This window comes from Pipistrellus hanaki, assembly GCF_964339955.1.
Source record: "Pipistrellus hanaki genome assembly, chromosome: 5".
In the NCBI taxonomy this organism is placed as follows: Eukaryota; Metazoa; Chordata; class Mammalia; order Chiroptera; family Vespertilionidae; genus Pipistrellus; species Pipistrellus hanaki.
The window spans coordinates 4,931,104-4,947,832 of record NC_140507.1 but is presented as its reverse complement, the minus strand read 5'-3'; positions in this window follow the sequence as shown (position 1 = coordinate 4,947,832).

Here is a 16,729-nt window from a genome sequence, read left to right as displayed (position 1 = left end):
GTCCACCTCTGAGTGCAGGCATCGGTGAATGAATGAGTGAACCAGTGAGAGAATGAATGAATGAGTGAACGAATGAACGGGAGAGTGGGTTTCCCTACACGGATGAATGAATGAATCCAGGCGTGCATGAGGGAATGAATGAACGTGCTCCGTGGGAGTGAATGGGTGAGCTGGTTCTGGGGTGGCCCCTGGGGCAGAGGCAGCCGCCGCCACAGCAGGAAAGGAGGCCTGGACGGACGGACGGGGAAAGGGGCTCGCCCGGCTCCTTATGTGGGGACACCCCGCGGGTCGAGGGGTCCCCTCTGCCACGCACGGCGCCCTGGCTCCCCGCCTGGCTCCCGTGTCTCCGCAGGCTCCATCCCCGGCCGCTCGGAGGAGAGCCCTCCTGCCCCCGCCCTTGGGTTTTCTTGGCAGGAGCCTCCTTGGAGGCTGTTTCTTTTGGACGAAGCCTCTCCCTGACCCCTCCTCCCCTCCCCAAGTCCCCATAAAATGTTCAAAGTATTTTCTTTTACTCAATAAAGCAAACAAAGGCGAGGGCAGCCTCGAGGCCTGAGTCTGCAGCCCTCGGCTTCGCTCAGCCAAGCCCGCTAACCGCCTCCACGCCGGGGTCCCCGGGGACCCTCCCGTGCGCTCCGCTTCACAGGCGGGAAAGCCAGGTGCAGGAGGGCCGAGGGCGCTCTGCGGAGAGTGGCAGGCAGACACTTGACCTTGGGCCGTCTGACTCCGGTCTGGGGAGAACCCCCTGCCATCCGTGAGCCCTCTCTGCCTCACCCGGGTTCTCGGGGTGACGGCACGGGGAGGCCCTGGCAGCCCGGAGTGAGGGCCGGCAGGTCTCCCTGCGGGAAGCCACAGGGCGGCCTGTTCGTTCCTGCCGAGAGTCCTCTGTCCGCAGGCAGATTGCTGTGTGGGTCCTGAGCCCCCGCACCTCCACCCCCTCGGGGCTCCACCCGACCAGAGAGACTCGGGAGGGTGTGTAGGCAGGCGGCCACACAAAGGAGGATGGGAATGACTGAGCACCCTCTGCAGGCTGGGCCAGCAGCCCCCGCGGTGGGCTCTGTGGGAACCTTTCACACGCGAGCAAGCGGGGCCCAGAGCGGGAACTGGAATGGTTCAAGGTCACGCAGGTGGAAAGTTTCAGGGCCAGGATATGTACGCACCAGCGTTTGTCCGACTCCAAGGCCCAGGCTCTAGCTCGTCCTCCTGGTGGGGGGAGAGCTGAGGTTGGGGAGCAGGGCCAGGCGCGGACCGGTGCCAGGCCTGTGGTGCCCGGCTCAGAGTGAGTCTCACCCCGGCTCCTGGCTTCGTGCCCGCCCACGATCCAAGGCCAGGGCTGCTGGGGCAGGGGGGCTTCCGTGCCTGCAGGAAAATGGACTCCCCTTGCTCCATCAGCTTCTCTAGAAGCCTGCTCTGGGCTTCCGTGGAGATAGGTGCTCTCCAGCTTCAAGCGTGGGCTGCTCTCCCTCTGCCTGTCCTGACCCCACAGCACGGTGGTGGACGGAGCCGGCTCCTCAGGAAAGGGGTTCCCTCTAGACAGCCCTGCCCTCCATCCCCCACCCCCCCCCTTGCATTGCTGGCCCCGGCCGGCCCCCTGGGCCCCGGCTCGAGAACAGACACTCGCCCCTTTGCCAAGCACGGAGTGGGAAGGGAAGGGCTGCGGAGCCCCAGCCAGGAGTCCCAGCCAGGGAACAGGATCAAGAGCGGACGGATGGCTGGGCTGCTGAGGGGCCGGGACCAGGCACAGGGACAGGGGGCGGGGGCGGGCCGGGGGTGGCATGGAGGTCAAGGGAAGGGCAGGGGGCTCCCTGTCCCCAGTGCTGCCAGGCTGTGAGCGTCAGGAGCCTTGCTGCTGCAGTTGGAGGTGGCACACGGTGGGAAGTAGCCTTGACCTCTTGGCTCTCTTCTTAAAGGGCCAGACCCCTTCCTTCAAGGGACGTGCCGCGTTGGGCAGGGGCCATGGGCGACCTCAGCCGCTCTGCCCTGGGGTCTGAGCTCAGTGCCTTCCCGCAGCCCATGCGTGGGTCCGCCCCTCTCAGCGGTGCCTTGGCTTCCTGCTTCCTCATCCAAATGGCATCCAGCTGGGCCTGCCCGGGGAGGGGGCTGTGGGACTGACCCCCTCCCTCCCTTGTCCTTGGTGTCCAGATGACTTTGGTGAGGGGACCAGATTGGAGTTGTGAGTTGGGACCCCAGACTCCAACCACAGCCTCCCCCGGACTCAGTTCCCCGGATGCTGGCAGGGATGAGGGCTCCCTCGCCCCTCGAGGCCTCCTTCTCTTTTGGTGATGTCACCTCCACCCAACCCCAAATTCCTAGCCCCTCAGAGCACCCACTGTGCACAATGAGCTTTTCACGCGTCACAAGCGGACATCACACTGAAAGGACCTGGCAGGCTGAGTTCAAATCCCGACTCTGCCGGCTCCCAGCTGGGTCCTGCCAGTGCCCACCCATGGAGCCACCAGAGGACGGCGGGGAGGACCGGCTCAGTCTGTGCAGCTGGAGGGGTTAGATCAGGTGTAGGAGGTGGGAATCAGGATTTACACTCAGGTCCTGCTGGTGCCAGAGCCTGCTTCTCCCGTTTCACCACCTGCCCTGGGATGGCACGCTCCTTGGGAGCTGGTGGTCGGTAAGGACTGGGCTGGGGGCTGGAGCTGGCATCTCAGCGGGTCCTGGAGGCCAGTGGCCTCGGGCGGAACAGAATCGACTCCTCTCTCCCAGGAGCCTAATCCCAGGGGTCGCCGGACTGCACAGCCACACGGGGTGGAAAGGGCCCCTGAGCCCAGCGTTCCCTTCCCCGCCCCGGGCCTCAGTTTTTCCGTCTGTAGGTTGGGAAGATCAGCAAAGACAGCGGGCGCCTCAGCTGAGCTACGGAGTGTGAGAAAGCTCTCAGGACACCCGGTGGGCGAGGCCTCCCAGGTTGGAGGCCAGGAAGGGGCCTTCGCAGCGGGGAAGTGAGCTGGCCGTGTCCACGGCCTCGGACCTTGGCCCGGGCCGGCAGCTGGGCCTGGACTCCTGCTCGTGGCCGCCCCCTCTCAGGGGCCTTCAGAGATTCTCCCCGCTCCAGGCTGACCTCCTCCCTGTTGAGGGCGCTTCTGCTGCCCACCCAGGCACTGCCTCTGCCGGGCGGGGGGCAGCTGTGGGTGCGAGTGTGGGTGGGGTCCTGTCGGGCGCTGGGACGGAGGGATCTTGGGCACACGCTGTGCCTGAGGCACCCAGCCCTGCGGGGTCCACCCGCCCGGGCGTCTGGCGCAGCTGTCCTTCCCGGAGCCTCCGCCGTGCTGGCGGCCTCGGCAGGCAGATTCCCGGCGAATGGTGCTCCTGAGACCGCCCCGGGCCCAGGCTGCGTCATTCCCGCCCTCCCCGAGCCCTGGGACCGGCTGGGCAGGCCTCCAGCCCTGGGAACTCCGCCGGCTGCTTCTTTTTTCCTCCTTCTTCTTCGAAACTTCACTCTGCGAGTCAATGACGGGTCCTCTGCTCCCCACTGCCTGGCTCGGCCTCGCTGACCTTGCAGGGCAGAGAGCACTGGACCTGGAATCCGGGGTCGGGTCTGCTTTCTGCCTCGGACACCCTGTGTGACCTCGGGCAATGCCCTTCACCGCTGGGGGCCTGTGCTCCATCTGTCACATGGACCAGAGGGGGCGGGGAGACTGCACTCAGCAGCAGGAGAGGGAAGGAGAGCTGCCTTTGCATCCTCTCACGTCTGTCTCCTACCTTCTTGGGGGAGGGGCACCCCTCTTCCTCTGCAGGAAGTTTACCCAGGGGTCTAAGCTGGACCCCTCCACTGTGCCTCCCGGCCAAGCCAGCTCACAGGTCACTGGTCCTAGGCCCTGCTGTGGCGGTGGAGACTCATCCCCAGGCTTCGGAAGGTTCGCCTGTAAGATCTCATCCCCAGCTTTCCCCCCTGCACTACCCTCCTGCCCCCAGGCTCAAGGCTCAGGCACCCCTCCATGTGGGACTCCACCACCAGAGGGCGCCCACCACTCCCCAAAACACGATGTAAAACGCAAAACCCAAAGGCTCGCCCCATCTGAACTTCATGGTAAAGCCCCATGACTGAGTGTGTGTCAGGTGCTGTACCAGTCTCCATAGCACCCCCAGGAGGCAGGCAGTGCCACTGCCCCCACTGGACAGATGATGAAACTGAGGTCCAGGGAAGTGAAATGACTGACCCAAGGTCACCCGGCTCATCAGGGACAGAGCTGGGACCAGCATCCAAATCCAACCAGGGCTCATCTCAGGCTCAGAGCCAGCCATCGGGGTGGGGACGATGCCTGGGATGGGACCTACAGATGGAAGCTGGGACTGAGATGGCCAGAGACCCTCAAAGGGGATGGTTGCAAACTTTAAAGAAATCCAACAGTCTTTTAATAATTACACCGAGGTCACATCCACGAGGCACTCACCATGTTCCAGGCACCACACCGAGTGTACACCAGCTCACCTAATGTTTACAAATACCCAGTGGGGATGTTTCTAGTGAGGTTTCCACTCTACAGGTGGGGAAACTGAGGCTCAGCCAGGCCCACTGTCTGGCGCATGCTTCCTCATCGGAACCCAGGTCTGTTTGCCCGAGCTTGTGACTCTCAATGTCTACACGATGCCGCCTGACCTCACCAGAACCGGATGTTGAGGAGAGAAGAGCTGGCGGGAGCAGAGGAGGACGGGACATGGACGTGAGCTGGAAGACTCCTGATTGGATGCAGCCCCGGGAGGAGGAGGGACCTGGCCCTGGGCACAGGGCTGGCCAAGGGCAGTGCAGGAGATGACCTCCCAGTCCCAGGCCCAGCCTCGGGCCCACCTTATTATTATAACTTTGTAAGAGTAGAATCTGGAACCTTCTGACTTCACAGTGATGCTGCAGGGACTAAGTTCACCTTCAGGATGGACAACAAATCGTGCAGCTGGGGAGAGAAGGTGGTGGGTCAGGCCGGGGCTGTGGGCGTCAAAACTACCAACTGGGGAGCAGGCCAGGGCGAAGTCTGACTGAGCTTTCGTCCCTTTGTGCAGAGCTCACGGTGCAGTTAGAGAGACGAAGGCAGATCAGGCGCACACGGTACAGGAGCACCGGGCCACAAGCCCACACAAAGTAAGGTGAATAATTAAGGGGCCAGCTGTAAGGCAATAGGGAATGGTGGGGAGTGTGGCGAACTTCAGGCTCCCATCTTAGGGTGGTGACTGCTGTCTGCTCTACTTGCTTGTTGCTCTAGGGGCCCAAGGTGGTCTGAATCTCTATGATTTTTATTTGTTTGTTTGTTTGTTTTTTAAAGTCAAATCAGAACAACAGGCAGTGGCATTGGGAGGAGGAGACAGAAGGCAGGCATTCATGCTGGGCCTCCTCAGAAGCGTTCGGGCGGGCCCCGTGTTTCCTGCAGCCGCAGGACGTGGGGCCGGGTCAGTGTGTCCGGGGTTAAAGGGAAGGGGACTTGGGTGACCCCTGATGAGATGGCACTGGGTTGGCTGCTGCAGAGCTCCGGCCATTGCTGGGGTAACAGAGCGCCCCTCCGCATCGGCAAGGGAAGGTGGCTTGACCCCGACTACGATGGCAAGTGTTTTCATCTCATGAGTCAGTCCTCACAGATCGGCCCCAGCTCTGCGTGAATAAGAACTCCAGGCTGTGCCGGTTCAGCCAGGAGGAGTGCGGAGATGGATTAGTAATGCCTGCCAAGGGTGCAGACCCTGGAACCGCTTCCATCCATCCCGGGCGTGTTGCATGCTCTCCGTTCACCCTCCACGGAGAGGAATTCTGGTCTTTGCTCTTTAGCTCTTTGGACCCCTCCCTCGGTGACTTCAGACATTTCCCCCTCAGAGAGGGCCAGATTGTCGAGCGTGACTCAGCCTCCCCGCTGGGACTCGGTTTCCACATCTGCGGAGGGCTGGTGGTGATAGCAACCCCCGCCCTGCCTGCCTTGCGAGACGCTGTGGAGGTAGACCGACCTTTGCTAGATGATTCCATTGTTATGCACGCCTGTCTGCGGTCTCCCGCCCAATGCCCCGTGTCAAGCAGTATGGCCTTAGGATGCATTTCAGCATCCGGTGGAGCAAAACCTTCCCCAGCCTCGTCATTCTTCTTTTTCTGAAACATTTCATGGCCTTTCCTCCCACAGTGTCCCTTCCGGATGGATGCGAGGGCCATTGCATGAGGTGGCGACAAGGAATAAGGTCACCTTTGGTTATTTTATAACTTTAAGGCGTCTCATGCTTCCTAAAGAGTGGGGGCCCTCGCTCCCAACAGCTGGGGTTCACATTCCAGCCCTGCCCTCCCCCCCACCTCTGTGTGGTTTGGGGCAAAGATCTAACCTCTCCAACCTCCATTTCAGCATCTGCAAATGGGGCTCATGGTGGCGCCGATTTTATAAAGTTCTTAACGACAATTAAATGAGATAATTCACGAGCTGTGTCGTGGGGCGTGTCCTCCCTCCTTTCTGCCACCCCTTCCAGCCTGTGGTCCGTGTGCGGCGGTGGCGATGGCAGTGGGTGTGGCTTGTGTGTGTGGGTGCGTGGAGAAACCAGCGTGAGGGACTCCAAACCGCACAGCCAACGTCGATGGCACAGGCCACCACCAGGGATGTCAGGGTGCATGTTCTATGTCCCTGACCTCAGGGACCACCGTGTGGGGTGGGGGCAGGCGTAACTTACGCCCCCATAGCTGTGCAGGGGGGTAGAAGGTTCTGTCTGTCCAGAGAGAGGGATGACTCACCTCAGGAGGCCGGGGACGTTGGGAAAGCCTCCAGGCGGAGGAGATGGATGCAAAAGCTGGGAGCGGCCAAGGGTCTGGGTGCGGCCAAAGCAGCTGCATGAGGAGACATCGGTGCTGCGAGTGTCCGCATGGGTGGTTTGGGCTTTCTTCCGAGCGCGATTGGGAGTTAGTGAGAGTCTCACCGGGGTTGAGACCTGGTGAGAGTTGAGATGAGAACATGGGGGAGTCCTTCGTGAGGACAGCTCGGGGATGCCGTGAGGTCCCACCAGACGCCCCAGCAGGGGGACCCTCTCTTCCACACCAGCCCTGAAAGGTGTGCCTCGGCGTCCCATCTGCTCCGACTTACTGAGAAGAATCTCCCGCCTTCCTTCCCTCCCTCGGCCCCTCACCCCCTCTCCCGTGCTTTCTCTGGCCCTCGCCCGTGTACCTCCAGCCCGGGTACCACACCCTCTTCTTTCTCTGGTCCTGTCGCCTGGTCCTACAACAGTGTCCAGCTCCGTTTTCCCTTACAAACGGAGCCTCCTGCATCTGGACACAGTGGACAACGTGGGTGGACGCGCAAACAAAAGACACCCGAGCAGCCAAAACACGAGTCATCCAGTTCCTGTTCCTCAGGCATCGGAGGACCTTCCCACCCGGGCTGCTCACTGAGAGCTCAGCTCTTACTCTGCACATGTTTTGCGTGTTGTTTCTTCCCGGGTTTCCAGATAAACACACTTTGAAGCAACACACTACAAGTGCAAACTAGGATTTGAATATGTCATTAACCACATTTTATTGATTGTATTATTATTATATTTTTATGATTATAAGCACAACAGACACACAGTAAGTATTCTGAGAAAGTGCACAGAGGGTAATGCAGGACATTGAAACAACTCTGTGTGTTACCACCATGGCGGGTACATGTCATTATTACACACCTGTCCAAACCCACAGACCGTGCAGCACGCAGAGGGGGCCTAGATGCCAACGATGGACTTTGGTGACGATGGGGTCAGTGGAGGCTCATCACTCTGACGCATGTCCCACCCTGGAGGGGGATGTCAGCCATGGAGGAGACGGTGCCTGTTTAGGGATGGGGCAGCGTGTATGGAAAATCTCTCTATTTTTCACTCCATTTTGCTGGGAACCTAAAATTACTCTAAATTTAGAGTCTAAAACCTAGTTTATTGATTTAAGGAAATCATCCCATCAAAACACTATTCAAGAACAAAATATATTCTTTAGTAACATTTTATAAAATATTATACTATATATACATTATGTTATACTAGGGGCCTGGCGCACGAAATTCATGCGCAGGTACGGTCCCTAGGCCTGGCCTGTGATTGGGGCCATCTTCCCCAGCTGCCCGCAGCCGGCCCCGCCCCCACCGCCACCCACCCCCAGTTCCCCACTCGTCATCCGATGATTGGTGCCTGATGGCCGTGGGAAGGGACTGAGAGGTGGTCAGTGTGCCTCATAGTGACTGGTCCAGTGGTCGCTCTGGTTGTTCTGTCATGAGGGTCAATTTGTATATTACCCTTTTATTATATAGGATGTACATTATACTATATATACTATTGGTATTGTAAGTACACTTATTAATGTTATATGCACTGTAGACCACTGAGTTTTAGAGGAATTTATCTGCAAAAAATCGTAGAGCTGGACACTGGTGAGTTTTACTGAGGAAAGATAAAAAGAACAATAATCCAGGTAAATTCACGGTCTGACATCACTCCCCAACAATTACTCCTACGTGCACTCTGGAGAAGTAACACCCACTAGTGTTCCAGCCAACCAGGATGCTCGGAGTCTGGGCTAATTCAGCCAATCAGAGCTCAGCATTCCTCTGCTTCAGGCTGCCTGGTGGCCCAGACAACAGTTGATTTTTGCCAGTGACAGAACGTTAGGGGCTAAACTGGTGAAGTGGCTGATGGGAGCACTTTCCAAGAATTACAAGTCATTGAAAATTAATGCCCACAGTTATTAACATATTAATATTTGCTGAGCACTTATGCATCAATCATGTTCAAAATGCCTTCAGAAAGGTTAAGGAGCCTGTCTGAGGTCCCACAGTGGCAGGACTCCCCCACCTCTGATATTTAAGAGTACCTCCTGTGTGCCAGGTACTGTGCTAGGTACTTCAGACTCAAACTGCACGCAAGAACTTCCTGAGGTGGGTGTTGTGACCACCCCATTTTATGTAGTTGCCGATCAAATAAAAATAAAAAAAATCTGAGTGGCCAGATTATGATGATCTCTGAACACGTAATAATCTGGCCACTCAGTGTATATCCTATATAATAAAAGGCTAATACACAAATTGTCCCCTCGACCAGGAGTTCGACCAGCAGACAGGCTGGCTGACCAACCGCCCATGTCCCCTCCCCCTGGCCAGGCTGGTTGGACCCCACCCATGCACGAATTCATATACCCACACACTGAGAGGCCAGATTATTATGAGTTCAGAGATCATAATAATAATCTGGCCACTCAGTGAATGTCTCCTTTGACAAAGGACCGTATCAAAATATAATCCAAGCCAGATGATGTGAGAAACGGATGGCAGGACAGATGGAGGTGGTGCTCCACATTCTTTACCGTCCCGACCTCCCACGAGGCCATCAGTGTTCATGGTCAGTGCTGGCACCCTACAGGTGGCCCTGGTCACACAGGGCCCTCACACTTACCCACAGGGGCTCCCGCACTGCTAGGTGGGCACACACACCTAGTCACAGCAGGTAGAGCCCCCGGATAGCTGCCTGTGCTTGTTCGTATGTGGACAGCTGCGTGCGCCTGATCTCCCTCCTCCTCCCCCTCCTCCTCCTCCTCTTCCTCCTCCCCCCACCACCTCCCCCTCCCCCTCCCCTCCCCCTCCCCCTCCTCCTCCTCCTCCTTCTCCTCCTCCTCCTCATCCTCCTTCTCCTCTTCCTTCTCCCTCACCCCTCCCCCCCTCCTCCTTCTTCTCTTCTCTCTCTCTCTCTCTCCCTCTCTCTCCCACACACACATTTCTTTGAGGATCTTGAGGAATGCGTAAAAAAGGAATTCCTTCCTTACGTGCCTTTTTGTTGTTGGTGGTGGTTCACTGGCTCCGTCAGCCACCCACATTGATGGGCGCCCACAGCGCCCCACACTGGGCGGGGCCCGGGGGCCTGTCCTCAGGGGCCAGAGGCAGAGGAATCAGGAGGACTCAGGTTCAGGGAGAAAAACACACACAACACAAACGTGTTGGTAAACGCCGAGTGCTGCTGGTGGGCCTGACGGGAGAGCCTGTCAGGACCGCCACGGGGAGCTGGCTCCAGCTCAGACATCTTCCAGGAACACAGAAAACAAGCACATTTTACTAATTATAGCGAAGGAAAACACGCTGCGATTACAGCTAAATTACATTAAGACATAACCGGCTGGCTGGCCGGGCCTCTATCTCTCTGGCTCAGGTTTCAGCCGGCTGGGTGGTGACACAGGCCAGCGAGGCCTTGGCAGGGAGGGCCCGCAGCCCCAATCTGCGTGAGGTCGTGACCCTGGCATGACTCCGGGGAGTTCCCGGGGCCAGCCCCCGCTTGTGCACTGGCATCTCTTCTCCCGGAAGGGGCTGCCCGGGCCCGCGGGGGGCTGGGCCGGGTGCTGCCAGGGCTGCAGAGTCACCCAGCCCTGAGCGGTGGGCGCTCTCGGGGCTTGGGGTCAGGGGCCTTCGGGCTGCAGGGAAGTCTCGGGGTTTGGTCTGTGAAAAGGGAACTGGAGGGGTTGTTTTTCTAAACCCTCTGTCCTGTTGTAGCCACTGACTCTGGCTCTACCGCCCAGGCCCTGGTCTGCACCGCCAATGAGGGCTTGGCACCTGTTTGGGGAGGGGGTTTGGGCTCTAACCCCACTCTCCACATAATTATCCCCAGAGGGCCAATGTCTGGTTCTTGCATTAGAATAGAGGAAGGGAGGGAGGGAGGGAAGAAGGGAAGGAAGAAGGAAGGAAAGAAGGAAGGAAGGAAGGAAGGAAGGAAGGAAGGAAGGAAGGAAAGAGAGGGAGGGAGGAAGGAAGGAAGGAAGGAAGGACGGAAGGAAGGAAGGGAAGGGAGGTAGGGAGGGAGGGAGGGAGGGAGGAAAGAAGGAAGGAAGGAAGGAAGGAAGGAAGGAAGGAAGGAAGGAAGGAAGGAAAGAGAGGGAGGGAGGGAGGAAGGAAGGGAGGGAGGAAGGAAGGAAGGAAGGAAGGAAGGAAGGAAGGAAGGAAGGAAGGAAGAAAATGCCAGGCGCTGCCCATCCAGCATCTCCTCGAATCTTCTCTCCTTCCCCGGGCTCTCCGGCGGCAGACAATGGGGTGCCAGCCGTCACCCCTGGGTGAGCGGAGGGAGCCAGGCCGGGGCGCGGTAACAGCCCTCTGTAGGTGAGGCCCTGGAGCTCAGCGGGCAGTCACAGCGATGACATTCAGACCAGCGGCTGGCTCCAAAGCACGCACTCTCCCCTGGTGCCCGGGTGCCCCCTTCGGTGCCAGTCCCTGGGCCCCACAGCACCCAGGCTCGATGGGGCCTTGGCCTCCACCCTCAGTCTCTCCCGGCTCGGGGCTGACCCAGGGGTACTCTGAGGCCCGGTCCCCCCTTCTGTTCTGCCAGGCTCTGCTTTCAACGCGTTATTTCCCTGAACTTTCACGCCACCCTCTGGGGAGGGGAAGGTCTCTAAAAGCTTCACTTTTTTTTTAGATGAGGGCCCTGGGACTCAGAGAGGTCACGTGGCTTGCCCCTGCTCCCACAGCGGCTACCTGGGGGTGCTGGGGTTCCCACCCGGTCTGTGGGCCGCACATCGCCAGGGCAGAGTCCCCGGGGGCCTGGGCTTGGTCACCTCCTCTGAGGGGCACGGGGAGGTGTGGGAGGCCCTGTGCCTTCTGCGGACAGACCCTCGAGTGGTTCCCCAGGCCTCCTGACTCAGAGGACAGGGTTTGGCGGGGGCCCTGGGCTCCGCTCCGGGAAAACACTCCTGTGCCCGGTGCCCGGGGAGCTGGGGCCCTCCCAGATCCAGGGGCAGCAGGAGGTGTGGCCGCGGGCACGAGGCAGCTGGGCTGTGGTCTGGTGGCCACTGTGTCCTGGCCAGTTGTGCTGGTGTTTACAATCCACATTTTTAATAATCTGATGTTATGCTTGGCCCTCGATCCCTTCTGCAGGGCCCGAGGCTGGCCTCCAAGATGGTCTCCTAATTCCTTCCAACGCCGGCCCTGCAGCGAGCTGGGGAGAGAGAGACCTGGAGGAGATGGCCTGGGAGACAGGGCGGGTGGGGACTCTCACTTGACATTGATGGAGCTCCTGCCGTGTGCCAAGTGCACTTCTTACGTTAGTTTTATTTGATCCCCAAGGCAACCCGGAGTGTTGTGTGTTTCTCTGCCCACATTGTGGCTAGCACTGAGGCCCGCAGGCGGAGGCCGCCCGCCCGGGTCACACACATCTCAGACCCGGGGCGGGGGCGGGGCCGGAGCCCGGGGCTGCCCTCAGGTGTGCTGGGTTCCAGAGCCTGGTCTTTCCCAGGATGCCCTGGAGCGGGGGGCGGACCCGGGCACGCGGCTCCCTCCGGAGGACTCCTCCACTCTGCGTCTCCCTCTTTTCCTGGGAAAGCGGGCTTCCGCTCCAGGGGTGGGGGAGAGCAGAGGTGAACAGCTATTCTGGGGAGAGAACAGTCCTGACCTTCCCTCACCTCCCCATCCAGTCCTCAGCACGGCCTGCCCAGCCCCAGCCCTCCTGGCGGCTTAACCGGCCTCAGCAGAAGGCAGGGCCTCTGCCCGCTGCCTCCCGGCCCCGTCGGCTCCCCTTTCTTTTCAGGAACCAGGCCTGGCTGCAGCCCCAAAAGAACTGTGGTTCCCCCGCTCCCACCCTGCCCTTTCCGGCCTGGCTTCTCCCCCGTGGGCCGGAATGGCAGACCCCGGATCGAGCACCAGCACTCGTTGGCCATGAGTTAGTCGGAGCCACAACTCCGGGATTCTGCGCCTTCAGCGTGCGTGGCCCAGGGACAAGGCTGGGCAGTCCGAGCCTCCCGTGTCCGAGTCCTCACAGCGGCCCCCGGAAGCAGGTAAGACCATTGTTCCCTTACAGACGTGGGGTCTGCCGGTGATTGCACAGCCGCAAGGGGCCGAGGCCGCCCTCCTGACGGCCGGGTCACAGTGCTTTCTGTGCCTGTGGTTCCGAGCCTCAGTCTCCTCCTCTGTGAAATGGGACGGCTGGCTCCAACCTCAAAGAACGGGTGGGAACCTGCAACGAGAAAACGAGGGCCACGTGCTCAGGGCGCAGTGGTACCCGGAAAGTAGCCTCAGCTTTGTCGGTCCTTCCGCAAGTGCAGAGGGGGTCTCTCCCTGTGCCAGGCACTGGGCTGGGCACTGGGGGTCCCGCAGGGCACACAGACCAAGTCTCGACCCCAGGAGCTCACAGCGCAGGGGTGAGGACACGTGAAGGGAATCACTGCACATCATTGACGGGACGGTCTCAGGTGCGCCCTGTGCTGCCGGAGAGAAGTTCAAGGGCGGGTGGAGACTGGAAAGGGGTAGGTACTTGCCATGGGGATTGAGGGGGATCACGAGGCCAGGAGGCCTCCGTACGCCATGGCACCAGGGAGGGCTCCTCGGGCCGAGGAAAGAGGATATTTGAGGGGCAGAGAGCCACTCCGCCATCTCCGTGACAGCGGCCAGGAAAACCCAGGTGGTGGGATGCCAGCGATGCCACCTGACCAGGGGGAAAGGTGCTGGCTCTCCAGGCAGGGTCCCCTGCCCGCCGCGGGGAGCTCGCTCTGCAGGTTGGGGGACCCCTGTCTGAGGTTGTGGAGGCCAAACTGCAGGCGAGTCTGCCTTTTAGGGTCTGGCTGGGCCCCGCCTGGTGTGGTGCTGACCGTAGCCGCGTGCATCTGGGGGCTTCACCAGTGACCTCTCCACCTGGGCCTCCGGGCCTCGGTGGGTGGCGGGGGGCGTTTGGAAACACTGGTCCCCTCTGGCCCTGGCCTGGCAGTCACGAAGGCCTGTCGATAGGACAGAAGCTCAGCATTTTCCTCAAACGAGATTGCACATGCTGTTGGGATTGCCAGGTTTAGCAAATACAAGTGTTTTCAGAAACACGATGAATCTTGTGTGTGTGTATGTGTATTTGTGTGTGTGTGTAAGTATGTTCCAAAGGCTCTAGTTCCTTCCAACTCCTAAGCATGGACACACCTACACTAAAACCTTGCTTGTTGCTGAAACCGGTTTGGCTCAGTGGATGGAGCATCGGCCTGTGAACTGAAGGGTCCCGGGTTTGATTCTGGTCAAGGGCATGTACCTTGGTTGCAGGCATATCCCTAGTGGAGGGTGTGCAAGAGGCAGCTGATCGATGACTCTCTCTCATTGATGTTTCTAACTCTCTATCTCTCTCTCTTCCTCTCTGTAAAAAATCAATAATAATAATAAAAAAAACTCAAACAAAACAAAAAACAAACAAACCTTGCTTGTTGTTTATCTGGAATTTGAGTTATCTGGGCACCCTGTCCGTTATCTGTCCACCCTCCATCCCGCCCCACACCGCCCCGGTGGGATTAAGAAAAGACCGTTTTCACCAGCTTCCTACACTTTCCTGCCTGTGGTGCTCCATGATGATATATATATTTTTAAAAGTCCTGAAAGTCTCTTGAAACCATCTTGCGTTTTGTGGGGGTTAAAAAGCCTTCCTTTGTTCTGCCCTCATATTTAAAACAGGCTATCGTGTTCTGTAACCTTACGTTGACATTTGGGTGGGCCGTGGTTGGTGAGCCAAATCCAGTCCAAAATCAAGTATCTTTTATTTATACAAATAAAGTTTTATTGGACCAGAGCCACACTTGTCGGCGAAGGCTGTTTTCACACAGAAGTGGCAGAGTGGCGTTGTTGAGGCAGCGACCAAATGGTCCACAAACCCCAAGTATTTACTCTCAGGCCCTTACCAAAAGGTTGCTGGCCCTTCCGATGTTCAGTCCATTGCTGTTGTTATTTCTTTGTTAAAAAAATATTTTTTTTATTGATTTCAGAGAGGGAGAGAGAGGGAGGGAGAGAGAGAGAGATATCAACGATGAGAGAGAATCATGGATTGGCTGCCTCCTGCACGTCCCCTACTGGGAGCCGAGCCCGCAACCTGGACATGTGCCCTTGACCAGAATCGAACCGTGACCTCCTGGTTCATAGATTGATGCTCAACCACTGAGCCACACCAGCCGGGCTGCTGCTGCTGCTATTTCTAAGGATGGGGACTTGCATTCATCGTAGCAGGGACACACAGGTGGGCCTTGTGTGTGGAGCTGGTGGAGGGGGGACGGGCGTTTGGGCTACTCCCCGAACTCATTTCTGAGCCTCTCAGCATGCTACCTGGCCCACGTGGGTTTGTGGGGGGGGGGGGGGGGATGAGCCCTCCCCCACCTTTTCTCGAATTTCCTCCACCTTCTCCTCCAGGAAAGGGAGCCCCATCCACCCCCTCCTCTCCCACGGAGGTCTGCTCTGCAAATTCAAAGCAGGTTCCCGCTGCGCTCTCAGGCCTGTCTGCTCCACACACGCTTCACCTGGCTAAAAATAGGCCCGTGCGTAATCCCCGATTAGAGCCCGCGGCCTAGGGGAGGTCTGTGCCCTGACACTGGGCAGCCCGCCCTCTCCCGCTGACAGCCCCTCTGCCTGTCAGTTGGAGTCCCCTCCCCAGGCCGTGTGCTCAGCTGGGTTTGATTGCGGCCCTCGGAGAGGGTCAGTGTGTGCACTGCAAACGGGGTGTGCGGGGCGGCCACGCAGCCGCATGGGGGGGACTCGGCAGCCGCCTGCTGCCTCAGACCCGCAGGGGTGAGCACCGTGCAGCCGAGCGGACGCCCAGGGAGGAAGAGAGGGAGGTGGCCCACGGTCCCCACACCGGTCCTCGGGGTCCCCCTCCTGTAAGCAGGACGATGGCTCTGGCAGAGCCCCTGGCTGGAGAGACCACCTGCTCTGAACTCCACTGCAGTGACCTCTGGGCTGGATCCCAGCGCCCCGACCTCTCCTGCGGGGTTCACGGTCCCTCCTCTGTTTGCAGGAGAGCTGTGGCGGCCACGTTTCACCTGCAATGCGTGGCCTCTTGCTGGCTTGAGGGGGTGTTGAGAAGCATTGAGGACCCTTGGCCTCTGCTCCGGGTCGTTACAATGACCGCCTCCCCTACCTCTCACGCCTGAGGAGCAGTGCCTGTGTCCCATCCCGTTCACCCCGGGAGAGTTTGTAGAGTTCACCCCTGCAGCAGGGGAGGGGCAGAGGGAGAAGGAGGGGCTGGGAAATGGGCCTTGGTCCTGCCGGGGGCGGCCCCTGGGCCTCAGGGCTTCCTCTGCACCATGGTTCCCAGCGAGGGGCCCACGGCCCACAGGGGGGCCATTTGAGTTTTAAGGGGGGCAATTTGAGAATGAGTTATTAACAGGGAATTTTTTGCATTTCTTATGGTCCTAGGGGCCTCATATACAGCATATAAATACATACGTTGTGACATATTTATGCATTTCGGTTCTCTATTACATGTTTTGAAACTTTATTTGCTATTTTTTCCCCATCACTTCATGCTATGATTATTATTTTTAAACAATTTCTTAGTGACTTCTTCCTCGGGACTTCTACTGTCCTTTTGTTCTTTTATTTTTCTCTTTCATGGAGGCCACGGTCTTTGGAAGCTTGTTTCGACCAAGTGAATGGCCTTTTAGGCTTCCTCCATGTGAATAGCAGTTCACTTTTTGAATAATAAGAATTCTATGTCACAGGGGGCATTGGGGTTTTAGAGATGCTTGGGTGGGGCGTGGCCTAAACAGTTGGGAACCACTGATCTCTACATTCCCCACTTCCTTGCTTCTCAGGGTTCCTATGGTCTAGTCCAGTGGTTAGCAAAGTGGCTCTTGGGCCTTGGTTTGCCGCTCTGTTGACTAATGAATTTGCCGACATTGGGATAGGGGCTTAATCATAAGGAACAACAACAGCCTGTAATTATTGGAATCATGAGTCTAGTCTAGTCAGTGACCTCAACTACGCATCATTCTGTTACATCCCCGCCGTGTGTGTGCATGTACTAGGTGTACCGGTTAATCATGTGGATT